The sequence below is a fragment of the Felis catus genome, chromosome D4 (assembly GCF_018350175.1).
Source record: "Felis catus isolate Fca126 chromosome D4, F.catus_Fca126_mat1.0, whole genome shotgun sequence".
NCBI lineage: Eukaryota > Metazoa > Chordata > Mammalia > Carnivora > Felidae > Felis > Felis catus.
In genome coordinates this window covers 32,848,468-32,863,006 of record NC_058380.1, presented here as the reverse complement: position 1 = coordinate 32,863,006, position 14,539 = coordinate 32,848,468, and the positions used below count along the sequence as shown (strand labels likewise).

Sequence of the window (14,539 nt, the reverse complement as noted above, 5' to 3'; positions counted from 1 at the left end):
GTATACACTGTATGTTGGCTAACCTGATAATAAATTATACATATATATATATATATATATATATATATATATATAGAGAGAGAGAGAGAGAGAGAGAGAGAGAGAATATATATATATATATATATATATATATATATATATATATATATAATTTGTGCTGAGATACCCAGGGGCTGTGAACCAGTAAAGCTTGGTAATTGTGGCTTTACCCCCTCACGTTCTCTTTCTCTTTGGAACCACCCTGTGGGCAGAGAACACAAGTCCTGCTCTGTTCCTTCCATAGAGAGGAGCTGGTGGTGTCCTGAAACCCTGTCACTAGGAGGCCTGTCTGATCCTCAGATGCAGTATTAGGAACTTTGCCCACAGATATAAAACCACACACTACAACATCTGCTTTATTAGTAATGAAGAAGATCTTTTCAGTCTCTAAATCCTGACTCCGTTGTCTCTTTTGTTTTTCCTCAGGCAGGATAAATTCTATTTATTGGGCCCTTATTTAATCCAAATGGAGGGAATTCAAGGCCTTGTGGAATACAGAACATGCACTCCCCATTTACTCACCTACCAAAAACAACTGCCAAGCAGGAGACTTAGGTCCTTAGTTTTAGAGATCTGACCTTCGTCAGAGATTTTCTAACCTTTAAAATAAATCTTCACAACAAATCCTGACCTGAAATTTTAAGTACCATATCACTGAGGTATGGCAATGGCCACAGAAATGTGGTCTAAGCAAAACATGAAGATACTTGAGCAATTTATCATAAAAACATACCTTGATAAATTAAATGTATGCAACATTACCATGTGAGAAATAATTATTTTTTAAAAAGGTGTTTGAGAAAAAAATGTCTGAGATACAGTGTGTTATCTGTCTTACCTGTCCATTTGCCCTTTACTCACAAGTCCCAATTTGGTATTGCCAGTGCCTGACCTCAAAGAGCCAATGTACAGCTCAGCCTCCACTAAGTTTACTCTGTGTCAGCCCCCAAAACCATGACAGAATCTAGTAAAGACATTGCAGTTATCTTTCTCAATCTTCTTGCTTTCAGAACTCTTTTTTTCTTTATTCATAGGAGAAGAAGAAAGAAAAATAACCATCCAACTACAATATACAACATAAAATTGGGTGTGAACTCCTTCCCTCCTCCACCACCAGGAGGCGTCCTTCTCATCCTCTGCCAGGTCAGTTAGCTGGAAGTGGTTTTATTTTGATTTGCATGTAACTTCATTTAGTAAGTATTATTCACTGTTTACACCCCAGCTACTTTCCAAAAAGGATTTAAGGCAGCTCATAGTAAAACATAAAAAGGTTTATTTCCATAACATCTAGTTTCCTCCATAGAGAAATGGTTTCAACTCACCAGCTGTCTCAAAATTTTGAGTTTGCTAGAAACCTTCTATGACTACATGGAGTACAAAGCATCCAAACAGGAATGGAAGCAGAAGCACATAGGTTGATGAAAAGAAGCTGGAAGGTTTGACACTGAGGTTCCCCTGGTCTCTCCAAAGCAGGTGTCTCCAGAACTGTCAGAGTCACTAATCCAGTGTCTGTTTACTGACCATCCGTGTGAGACACTAGAGGAGCCACCAATGCCCAGGGACAGAGGGCCTCTTGACCACACCTGGAGGCCTGTCAGCTCTGGGGCATGAGCACCTCAGGGTCTCTGCAAGGGAAATCCATGATCACTTCAACCAGAAAAGAACTTCTATTCGATTCATAGATTGGGTTTCTGAATAGGATTTCAGGTTTAAAGGAAAAAAAAGGTTTAAAAGGTTTCTGTCAAAAATCACAAGTCTGAAAAATAAAATCACCTGTCTAAAACTGAGGGGATTTAGTTTGTGGAGAGCCCCAGTGAATGGTCTGCCCCCTCTTTTAAAGGCCTTCAGCTAGCTCACACTTCCCTGTGCTGTGCACAGGGAGTATGGCTCCTTACAGTATGGTCCCAACCATCAAGGCACACATTAAAAATGAAGATTCCAGGGGTGCCTGGATGGATCAGTCGGTTGAGCATCTGATTTTGGTTCAGGTGATGATATTGTGGTCCATGGGTTCAAGCCCTGCGTTGGACTCTTGTGCTGACAGCTTGGAGCCTGGAGCCTGTTTCAGATTCAGTGTCTCCCTCTCTCTCTGCCCCTCCCCTGCTTATGCTCTCTTTCTCAAAAATAAATAAACGTTCAAAAAAAATTAAGATTCCAGCCTCCCACCCCCATAGCTCTGTGTGACCTAGGGGATTTTGTTAAAGCGTTCTAGAATTTGAGATCTATTAAAGGATGTAAAGGATGTAAAATGCTAAAGAGGTCTTTTCCTAATGCAGTTCTTAGTGTGTTGCTGGAGCAAGTAAACACCTTTGCTGGGAAATTATATGCATTAAAACTTTGACTAATGCATTTTCTTCAGTTGCTGTCTGGACCCTCAGAAGCAGTCTGGCTTCACCTGACATAAATAGCTGTTCACCATTTGCTGCACTGCCTCCAGGGATGTGTAAACCCCCCTAAAGCCTGCCAGGGCCCCGTCCACAGAGACACTGGTGTCTGGAGCTGCCAGTAAGCCTGTGGCTAGAACACTAAATAGATGATGTGAGAATTAAAGACAGAAATCATAATCACAGTCAAGAGCAGGCTTCTGGCTATGATTAAAGGGCTCTGATGAAAGGACTGGGATGGGTCACCAACCCAGGCAAGAGCATGGTGTCATATCACACTCCTGCCATAGTCGGGGCTGACTCCTGCGCTTGCTCCACCAACTACAGAGACGGGCCGAGCCGCCAGTCTGATTACCTGAATTCTGAAATCACTGTTTTCTTGGAACTTTTACTGGGGCCTATGAAAGGGACCTCTGCAAGTGGCTGTCCTTGAATGATGCCTGTTTTGCCATCCTCCCCCCAGACCCAACCCCACCTCTGCTCCTAACACGTAGAAACCACAGAGCAGGCAACCCCGTCTATCAGTTCAGCTGTAGTACATGAAGACAGGGTACTTGAACTCCCAGTAGTTAATTGCCATATAGTCTGGAGCCTCTGGCAGTCCCCCTTGGGGACATTGCTTAAGTCACCAGGAGCAAACTGATACCCGCAGCTGCTGGCATTTTGAGGGATAATCACCTGCTCATTAATGGACTCTGGCAGGGATTAACAGACTGACTGATAGCCATGTACTAATTGTACTAGCTATCTATCATTTGGTTGGCTGCCCGGCATCTGAACCCCTATCTCCCTTGCAGGGTCTCAGTGGGAGAAAGAGCTAGCCTGCCATTATAGACACGGGAAAATGCCAGATACTCCCTTACCCAGCCTCCCTGGCAGCAGACATGGACAGGGGCCTAGCCAATTGGCTGCACCTGCTCAGGATGTAGAACCTGTGATCAGAGATGCAGGGAAGCAGCAGAGGGGAGAACAATCTCAGAAGGCAGCAGTGGCAGCCATAACAGCAGCACCCACGCACCAAAGGCACAGCAGGGGGCCAGGCTGACCACACACGTGGAAGCGGCTGTGTCCAGGTCCATGGCCTGGTCCTGCCCATGCTCCAACTGAGCAGCCTCCCTTGTTTTCACCTATTCTCTGACCTTGCATTCCTGGAGATTCTGTGGGCTTCCTAATAACTTCCCACTATATTCGTTTATTGCTTAAATTAGTTACAGTCACTTTTTGTTGCTTACAACTGACAACCCTGAATGGTAAGTAACTGCTGGTTTGGGTGATGGCAGATCCTTCCTCTCACAAACTAGAAAAGACACCTTTCATTTAATGGTGGAATATAAAACTGGGGAGCTTCCTAGACCACCCAATCCTCATTCAAATAATTTATGAGGAAAGCCATCTTTCAAAAAAGAAAGGAACATATTCACAGCACCACTTACCTAATCACAAGGCTTGGCCCTAGATCATTTGTGACTGTCCCGGACTTTTCATAAACACCACAATCTGAAGAGGTACTCTCTTTAGGGATATCCACAAGAATGCAACCCAGGCCATAAAGGTAAGTCAAGTATCCTAATCAATGGTAGGCTCTCAAGTGGACTCTTTTGAAGGGAATGCATCCTATTTGGATGGATTAAATTCTGGACTATTTGTTAAATAGAAGTCATATTTCATATCACCCTTCATGTAGAGATAACAAATATAGAAAATACTTTAATACTATTTTTCTTAATAATTCTTTGTTCTGAGTATCTACTATAATTTCATTAGGGGAAATTACAGATTTTTTTAAAAAAAGATATAAAAAACAAAAACAACCCAGATTTCCATCACCCAGAAGTAAATGCTGTTACCACCTGTTAGGATGGCTAAAATCAAAAACACAAGAAACAAGTGTTGGCAAGGAAATGGAGAAAAAGGAATCTTCATGCACTGTGGTGGGAATGTAAACTAGTGCAACACTCTGGAAAACAGTATAGCGCTTCCTCAAAAAGTTAAAAATAAAACTACCATATGACCTAGTAATTGCACTACTGAGTATCTACCCAAAGAAAGTGTAAACATTAATTTGAAAGGGTTACATGCACCCTGATGTTTATAGCAGCATTATTTACAAAAGCCAAATTATGGACCCAGCCCAAGTGTCCATCAACTAATGAATGGATAAAGATATAGAATATACATACAATGGAATATTGTACAAAAGAACGAATACAAAAGAACAAATCTTGCCATTTGCGATGACTTGGATGGATCTAGAGAGTATAATGCTAAGCAAAATAACCCAGAGAAAGACAAATACCATATGATCTCATTCATATGTGGAATTTAAGAAACAAAACAAATGAACAAAGGATAAAAAGACAAACCAGAAAACAGACTCCTAACTACAGAGAACAAACTGATGGGTTACCAGAGGGGAGGTGGGTGGGGAGTGGGTGAAATAAGGGGACTAAGAATACCCTTATCATGATGAAATGAAAAATGTATAGGATTTAATCTCTATATTGTATACCTGAAATGGATATAACTGTATGCTAACTATCCTGGAATTAAGATTTAAAAAAAATTAAATGCTGTTACCATTTGGATTAATCTCTATGCTTCTCTGATTTTTACAAAGTAGGCCCTCCTATATATACATAATTATTTTTCATAACTACAAACTTTATTTTCTTTCACATGGAGCACAACTGAGCTCTCTAAAGAGGCAGACAAAGCTGCCTTTTGTGAAGAGCTCAGTGTTGCAGTCCATGCCATGTTTTTTCAATCATTCCACACCATTTGGAGGGAAGAGGTCTTTCTTTTTACTGTGGTAAAATAGACATAACATAAAATTACAATTTTAATCATTTTTAAGTACACATTTCAGTGGACTTAGGTACATTCACAGTGTAGTACAACCATCACCACCATCCTCTCCAGAAATGTTTCATCATCCCAAACTGAAACTCCACATCCACTAAACACTAACTCCCCACTCCCCTCTCCTCCCAGCCCCAGGTAACCTCCATTCTACTTTCTGTCTCTATGAACTTGATTATTTCTAAGCACCTCATTATAGGGGAAATCATATAATATTTGTCCATTTGTGTACATATATAATTTTGTGCCTTGCTATTTATCCCCTATAACTACATTATAAGCATCTTCTTAGTTATGAATTATCCTTTAAAAACTCCATTTTACTGGCTGAATACATGCAACATTATGGCTATTCCTCAATTAATTTAACCACTTTCCCACTGTAATATTTCCCACTGTATATTTGTCTTCATGAATCTTTGTCCAAATTACTGACTATATTCTTAAAGTCTTGCAATAGGAATACATTGGTAAAAAACAATATAAACTATTAATAAAGTTGCTTTCATTAAGCTTTGAAAAATTCAACATCAGACTCATTTCTCTTATTCAGTAAATCTTAACCACCACAGAAAATTCTGATTCAGTCAACCCAAGGTAGGGTCCAAGCTAAATGTTCTCCCAAACAATATGATGGTTGGTCAGATTGATAATCACTGCTCAAGATTATCTCCAGAATACACTTCTACGTATAAAGAAAAAACTAATTCCAAGCTGCTTCCTCTGAATGTAACTTTTCTACAGTGAGAGACGTCTAACATACTTGAAAGAAAACTTGGAATGTCCTCACACTGAGGAACTTATCTGTGCTCTGTCCTAGTTATGTAACACTGTCATTGCAGCCTGTAGGATAATGGTTTCAGGCCAACCTGCTTCCACACTGACACTCATTATTTAGGGAAAACTGCAAGTTTGATGTCCAGCTTTCCTTTTTAATAGTTTTTTTTTCTTTTGTAAGGGAAACACACACACAAACACCCTTTCTCTACCCCCAAGATGTTCTGTTTGTCTCTGTTAAGCTGGGGCAATGCCTCGTTATTCCCTCAACCAGCTAGATTCTTTCCCAGCAGTCACACTTTGCCAATGCCCTGACACTTAACCACACCCGTCTTATAAAACATAGCATCTTCTCTGCAGGGAACACAACACTGACACTTATTTGCTGAATTCCTGAGGGCCAAGTTTAGCATACACTTTCCCTTTAGCTATAAGCCAAGAGTAGATACCATGCCTGGTAAAAATACTGATGTGACAGAGATGGAGGTTGTTTTATTTTTCTGAATGTTACCACAGCATTAAACCTCAGAAAATATTTTTCTTTTTTTTAAAATGTTTATTTTTGAAAGAAGGAGAGAGAGAGAGAGAGAGAGAGAGAGAGAGGAGAGGAGGGACAGGGAGGCAGTGGGGGAGGGGAGGAGAGACTTGGGGACAGAGGATCCGAAGTGGGCTCTGCACTGACAGCAAAGAGCCTGAGGCAGGGCTCAAACTCACAAACCATGAGATCATGACCTGAGCCAAGGTCGGATGCTTAACCAACTAATCCACCCAGGTACCCCCAGACAATATATTTCTAAAAGAAATCACATCTTTATGTTATTAGAAATAGGTGAGATTCTGGCAAGCAAAAGCTTTAAAAGGCACAGAAAATACAAAGTTGGGCAGTCTCTTCAGAAATTATCTTCCAGTTCTTTTAAGTGAAGACAGTATAAGAAAAGTCATTAACTAGAACCAGGGGTGACACTGGGGAGCTCACCTAATAGCAAGGGCATGTGAGAGAGGGATATGGAGACAGCTAAGGGAGGTGGCTATGAAGTGCCAACAACGGGTCCTCTGCATTCTTGGGACTGGAGAGGATTAATGGCACTGAAAGGCTCATTCACTCACCAGCTACACATCTTTGAGAGAGACCACCTGCCTTCCCAGCCTTTTCTCCCTCCCTCTAGCATATTATAAGCGTCTCCTCTGTGCCTAATCCTGAACTCAGCACTGGGAAAAGAGAGACAGAAAGAGTCCTTTTGAAGTCATTTCCCCAAGGAATTCAAGTCCAGTTGGGGACTTAAATGTTTAGATGAGTATCTGCAATACAAGGTACCATATGTGATTGTAGTGAGTGGCAAGGAGGTGGGAACGCTGTGTCCGTGACTCACCCTCCCATGACACCAACTGTGTCAAGGATTTTCAGCTAGAGATAACCAAAATTCCTTCCTATCTTCCCCTCAGAGTTAAACCACCCTCCACATGAACTGACTTAATTAAAACCCCCATTCAGGACTCTCCTGCACTCACCTGGCTAGGTATATGTGAATGCTTTGGAAACTATGGTGAGAGCAGCAATGCAGTCCTTAAAGACAGATGTTAGAGGGAGAAGTGAGCTGGCAGCTCTAGCAGAGCTTTGTGGGGATCCACTGTTGGAGGCTCTGGCATTAGCAGTTTGATTTTATTGGGGCTCCTATAGTTGGCTAGGCTATCCCACTGACTATGTTGAGTGGTGTGGCCAAGTCAGGAGGACAAAGGTGTTGCCCTGACCCCTCTCTCTACTTCTCAAGAGTGTTCTAAAATGATGTCACCAATGATTGCAAGGCCAATGCCCCATGACACCAGGAACCCAAACAGAAAATCTTCTAAAAGCCCCAGAAATGCAAACCACTTGAAAAGGGAATTTGTATATTTAAAGCTCTCTGGTACTTCTTCTTAGATCTCCTTTTCAATAACCTCTCCTTTTATAAAGGTTTGGAGGATGTGTCATTTCTAAGTGTTACTGGGAATCTCATGCTTAGGGACCTCTGACCAATGAGCTGACTGAAAACAACCGGCTGCTACCACCAATAATAACCAGAAATAGTCACACTACTACTTGAGTGTTTATTATGGGCTGGGCACCACACTGACTGCTTTATATTATATTTCAATAATTCTAACAATAATCCTAGTATTTATTATTATCTCCATTTTAGGGTTAAGGTAACTGGTGTCAACTTCCTTGCCCAGGTTTGCATGGCTGTCTGCTACACATCAAGTTCCTCCCACCTCAGACAGACAGCCAACAGCATTTATAAGGACTGCCCCTGGACTGGCTGCATCTTCCTCCTGTTTTTCCTGCAGACACCAATGCATCAGCACCCCAGGACTGTAACTCCTCATACTCAAATAAGGAAAAAACATTGCCATCTATAGGACAGATCTTTCCCCCTTTATATAGTTGTTGGCAGAGGCTAAAATGCATGAGGGGAACAAATATTTTACTATGTCAATAAAAATGTATGTTGTAAAAGAGAGAAAGACAGCCTTGAGGTGAATTTCTCTATCATGATTTCTAAAAATAACTGTCAGTTCCAAAAGCTGGAAAAAGATGAGGAAAGGAAAGATAAGGGTAAGCATTATGAGAAGAGAAGGCTCTCCTGTGCTCATGCACCACAACAGGAGCTCTGTGATCAGAAGAGGAGTGTCAGGCCCACGCCAGCCTCTGTGGATTCTCAATCTGCTCCACAGTGTACATTCCACTTCCCAGAGCAGCTGCACTGAAGCGGCACAGGGTGCAGCTTCCAAGGTCTGGGGTCACACCGCCTGGGGTCAAAGAAGAGCTGTGACTGGACACAAGCTACTTTATCTCCTCACACACTGGTGTCCTCATCAGTCAAATGCATATAATAACACAACCTTAAAGGATTGGTGAGTGAATTGGGGCTAAAATATATTTAGAAGGAGAGGAGAAGAGAAAGAAAAGCACAGCACAGTGACTGGCAGCTGGTGAGTTTGAAGTGAACTGTGACTGGATTTAATTCATATCAACAGGGAACATCTGGAGGATGATATCAAGGGGACAGAAAACCTTGGGAGCAGATGATTCTTGAGCTTTAAAACTGTGAAGATGCACTGAGAAGCCAAGAAGCTACTAAAAAGGTTATCAGACAAGGGTATCCTGGTTGAAATCCAAAACAACCCAGCAGGGTCGATAAGCAGGTGTCATCTCCTACCTAGGTAGAGAAGCACAATCATGTGCCCCAGTCACACGGCCAATAAGTGGATGAGTGGGGTAGTCATTCATTCAACACCCACATTTCAAGCATTTCTCGTGTTCTCAGAACACTGGGGTTACTAGTGAGAAAAACAGATGTGGCTTTCTACTTCATGCAACTCTTTAGTGGAAAACACAGACATTAAAATAAAGAATAAAAATTAAAACGTTAAGTGTAGGAACTCCTGCGTCATAGAATTACAGTGCAAAGTATTTTACCAGAAAGATTATTAGCACACTATGTGGTTATTATATTCCAGAGAGCTTCAAGACACCTCAAGAGATGGAAGAACTAAAATGAAATTCTGACCCAAGAATCTGGAAGAGTCCAGATAGAGAAAACCCAGAGAAAATAAATCATGAAATAAGGAGGTCTGTGAATGGTTCAGATTTAAAAAGAAAAAATAACTTTTTTATTATAAAAATAAAACATGCTCATATGGAAACTATAAGAAGGTGATAAAGTTGAAATCATAATCACCTATGATTACATTCTCTAGAGATAACATTTCAACGTATTTCCTTTGAGGATTTTCCCTTCACACACTTATATTTTTATATATGATTGGGGTCATACGGTACATACTGATTTTTCCATTTATTAAACATCCTTTAAAATATTATTTTTAATAGCTACATAAATAATTCACTTAGTGTTCCTCCCAGGTGCACTGGTAAGTGTTCAATGCCTAGGTCTAAAGAACAAGGAGATGTCATGTTTACATGGTCAGACTGGGTTTAGGCACAGTGTTCTCACATCTGAGAGCAACATTTGGAGTGGGGTACTGTCCAAAAAATTTCATCCTGAGGGGAGTCCTGGAGCAAGAGCACTCTTAAAACCACTTTCTTATGAGATCATTCATTGCTCCCCACAACAAATATGTATTTTTTTAATTTTTTTTATGTTTATTCATTTTTGAAAGACAGAGAGAGACAGAGCACAAGCAGGGGTGGGGTGGAGAGAGAGGGGGACACAGAATCCGAAGCAGGCTCCAGGCTCTGAGCTGTCAGCACAGAGCTTGACGCGGAGCTCAAACTCACGAACGGTGAGATCATGACCTGAGCCGAAGCCGGACACTCAACCAACTGAGCCACCCAGGGTCCCCCTAACAAATATGTATTAAGTGATGAGGCAGGAGGACTGTTTTGTTTGGATTTGAGAAGACTCGGGAGGAACCTGAGAGTCCTCCACAAACACATGAAGAGCTGTGAGTAAAGAGAGAATGGGCTTGTTCATTTTTGCCCCGGGAGTCAACTGAGACTGGCTCTTGGGGTGCTATTTAGGCTCCATGCAAAGAAGTCAGTGCTTTCTAATTATTACAGCAACAAATTGGTAGTGAGCTCCCTGTCACTTGTAGTGTTCAACAATGGACCTGAGGTCACTCACCAGGGCTATGATACAGGAGACTTCCTGCAATGGTGAGAGTTTGAGGGAGTCACAGAGGAGGGTCAGAGGAGGCTGTGAGTGGTTCAAAGGCTATGGTGGGAGGAGGCCGCACACTTACCCCTTAGCCTGTCTTATTTATGCAGTAGCCCTGAACTGTGCCAGTGGTTATCAGAGCTTTTAGACAAGAGACTCCCTGGCTAAGATTCTCTCATCGAGGGGCCTGGCCAAGCCTCACTGATGTTACAGTGGATTAGGACTATGGTTCCTAAATTTCTAACACTCTTGTCAAGTGCTGTTCCTCTCTCACTGAAGTGTTGAGAATGGAATATGCAATGAATGGAAAGAAGAATCCAGCACAAATGGGCAGTTATCTTCTCCCTTAATCTAATTTCAGTCACTCTGTGGCTATGCTCCTTCAGCTCTTTATAACATGAGCTTCCTCCATGGCCAAAGAAAGGGGTATCCTTCTGCATCAACATCCCAAGGAAACCTATTCCCTCAGCACAACCTCATTCTCTGGAGGGCACATAAAAAGGTCTGTTTTAACTTAACCAACTGGGTAACTCTCAAGTGGGTGAAGCAAAAATGTAGAAATGATGAAAGAGACAGCTGTGTGGCCTCAGCCTACTGCTGTGGAAAAGGCTTTTTTTTACAAAGCTTTTGTGGTAACGTGAACAACTGCATAAAGACATCATGGTGTGTAAAAATATGCCAAGGATTAATTACTCCTGGGCTAAGACCTAAGAATAGCTTGGTCCTTCCTCCAGGCTCCAAATGATACTGCAGTATACAAATTGCCCATCATGGTGCAGTGTGTGCCGTGTGCCCAAATCAACAGTCATTTCCCAGCCCTCAGCCTGGCCCAAGTTGGCCCAGGATGTAGTCCTTCACACCTACAATACAGGTGGTCATCAAGGCCTGGAATCAGGAAAGGGAGATGTGTGTGCAGAAGAGTGGACAGCTAGGCCAGGGGAACATTCCAATGCTTATAATCAGAAATGATTAAGAATAACCCATTTGCTTTCTTTCAGAAGAGGCCTAAGAGATCCCAGTGGCCAATGTCCCCATTTTAAAGAGAAGGGAGAAGGATTGAACAGTGAAATGACTTGCATAGAGTCACAGCTCACCAAGAGATGGCTATCATTTAATTTTGCATTTCACAGCCCAGCAGTGCAAGATTTGGAGTAAATGAGTAACATCTGGAGAGGATTCCACAGAGGGGTTTAAACAGGAAGAGGTGAAGACAAATGAAAGGATTTCTGAGAATATGATTTGTCAAAAAATGTCAGCCTGTATTATATTAAATTCAGAAGCAGACAAGTCCTGAAGCATATATGTACAAATGAAGTAATCCAGAATTTCCTCAAAGTTGCAAATGTGCCTGAGGATAGCAATAAAATGTGAGCAACCCCATTTTATAAATATTTCCTATGTAAGCCACTGCTTCTATCTGTTAATTCACATGTCCTTTTCAGATTTAATGCAAATGCATAAACTTAAACAATCATGTTCATAACAGACTGTCTTATGAAGAACAGGACGTGCATAATTACTACCAGCCTATCTCCACAGAGGCTAGTCTGTTCATAAATGGCAGACACATAAATAAGATAGTTGGGGAGAGATAATGAACCAGTCTATTTACTCAACACTATTACCCTTAAAGGGAAGTCAGAAATTTCAGAAACTCCCTAAACGATTTTTTGTGTTGTCAAAAGACTCAAATCAAAATAATCTTAATGTGAAATTAAGGAGAATTTTGCTGTTTTTATGTTCCCAGACAAGAATGAAACTGATATGTAGACAACACAGTATTGTCAGATTTCTCCAAACAAGAGCTTTTAATCCAAAGACTTAAAAATACATCAGCGAAAGGGCAGGGAATTTAGCTTTACTGATTACACTCAAGCCTAGAATGCCTGGTTCAGCATTACACTGGGGATTCTGTTGTGCCCTTTTTCTGATAGTTAACAAACCTTTGAAACAGGAACCTCTTTGTTATTTTCACACTGGTTATTAATCTTTATTTGAAGCCTGATTCTTGCTAACATCTGTCTTGCCTAAAGAACACTGAGTAGTCAGTCAATTAACATTTCTGTTATGATATGGTCTTTTTTTTACTCTCCTCCCTCAAAACACATGAAGTTTTGTTAGCATTCTCCTTACTCTCCTTGAAACATATACTCATAGTTTTGAATTGATGTAGATTTGCAAGTACTGGCAACTGTGAACCAAAATTATGCCACAGGGAGGGGGATTACAAGGTATGTGGGCATCTAAGAGAGAGGTCAGTGGATGTGATACAGGCACCAGAACAGCTGAGCCTGGGTTTTGTAGGTTAAACTAAGAGGGGGTGGGGTAGGTAAAATCCCAGAAATGATACTGTGGAAAAGCAAGTATGGAAGTAGAGGAAGAGAAAAGGAAACAGCCTTTCAGCAAATGGTTTTAACATCCATCACTAACAACCAATTAGCAATAATATTAATAGTAAACAGGATGCGATTTTGAGCTTTTAGCAAGTCAATATTCTGCCAAGTGCACTCAAACAAAAATCTGCATGCACATACACACCCATGAAGCTTGCATATGCATCTTAAAAATCTTGGGAAGATATACAAGCATCAAGTGGGGCAGTACTCAGATGTGGGGTGCTGCAGGGACTTGTACTTTTCTGTATTTCTTGAACTTTTGCCAACCATGGGTATGTTATACAAAACACTGTTCATATGTGATTGTTAAATATTGGCTGCTAATTCTTATCACTGCGAATCAAACACATTTTGTCTACCAATGTAAATCACTGAATCTCTCCCTTAAAAGAAAGGTGCATCTTCCAAACAAGGGATGTTCAAGATTCCAGAAGGCCATGCAGTCCACCTCCTTCAGAAAATAAGAGCTCTTCCCAGGGCACACAGCAGATGCATCATCCTTACACTGGTTCATGGTGTGGCAGCGCTGGGGTGATGAGGCACAGCAACTAAAGGCAAAGGGAGGTAAAAGATCCAAGAGGGGGGAGCTCCCAGACAACATGTACAGAAGGCAGGTGAGTGCTCAAGAGAGCTATAGATCAAGGGAATGTAGGGTGAGCTGTACAGTGAGGCCAAAGTCTACATATGTGCAGTTTGGCTAAATTTAAATGTTTGTGTGTCAGGGGTGCCTGGATAGGTCAGTCTGTTAAGCGTACAACGTTGGCTCAGCTCATGATCTCACAGTTCGTGGGACCGAGGCCTGCATTGGGCTCTGTATTGACAGCTCAGAGCCTGGAGCCTGCTTCAGATTCTGTGTCTCCCTTTCTCTCTGCCCCTCACCCACTCATGCTCTCTCTCTTTCAAAACTAAACATTTTTTTTAAGTTAAAAAAATAAATAAGTAAAGTTAAAAAAAAAATAAATGTCTGTGGGTCAAGATGGAAGCCCCAGAAAGGGTAAATATGAATCCATTTTGGTGGCTATATTGTCATGTTGAAGAATTACCGAGCAAGCATCCACTGTTCTATCAAATGGGTGAGAGAGAAGTTAATTGTGTGTATGTATGTGTGTGTGTTACAATATGTTCATTCAGAGATGAAAATGAAGTGCCTGACCATGCCATTTCTGAAATGTGTGATGTCTGTTCTCAGACTGTAGCATGGGGTCTTTTCACTCAACATCCCTTCAACACTGAGGCAAATAAAAACACAAAAACCCCAAAACCTATGCTTTGTAAACCAGGGGTCTTGGGATGGCCCTAAAAACAGTAACTACTCTAGATGGGAAAAGCAAGCAAGCAAGAAAGAAACTCCAATATAGCCAAGTCTGAACTCGTAATCTTGGCCCTAAAACCTGGGCTACTTCCAACATTCCCTCATTGACAGGTG

At 41.4% G+C, this 14,539-nt stretch overlaps 1 protein-coding gene across 19 annotated transcripts in view; it reads right to left on the bottom strand.

Moving 5' to 3' along the window:
- KDM4C (lysine demethylase 4C) overlaps positions 1–14,539 on the bottom strand; it is a 430,991-nt gene that overhangs the window by 12,168 nt on the left and 404,284 nt on the right. The window lies entirely within an intron of this gene.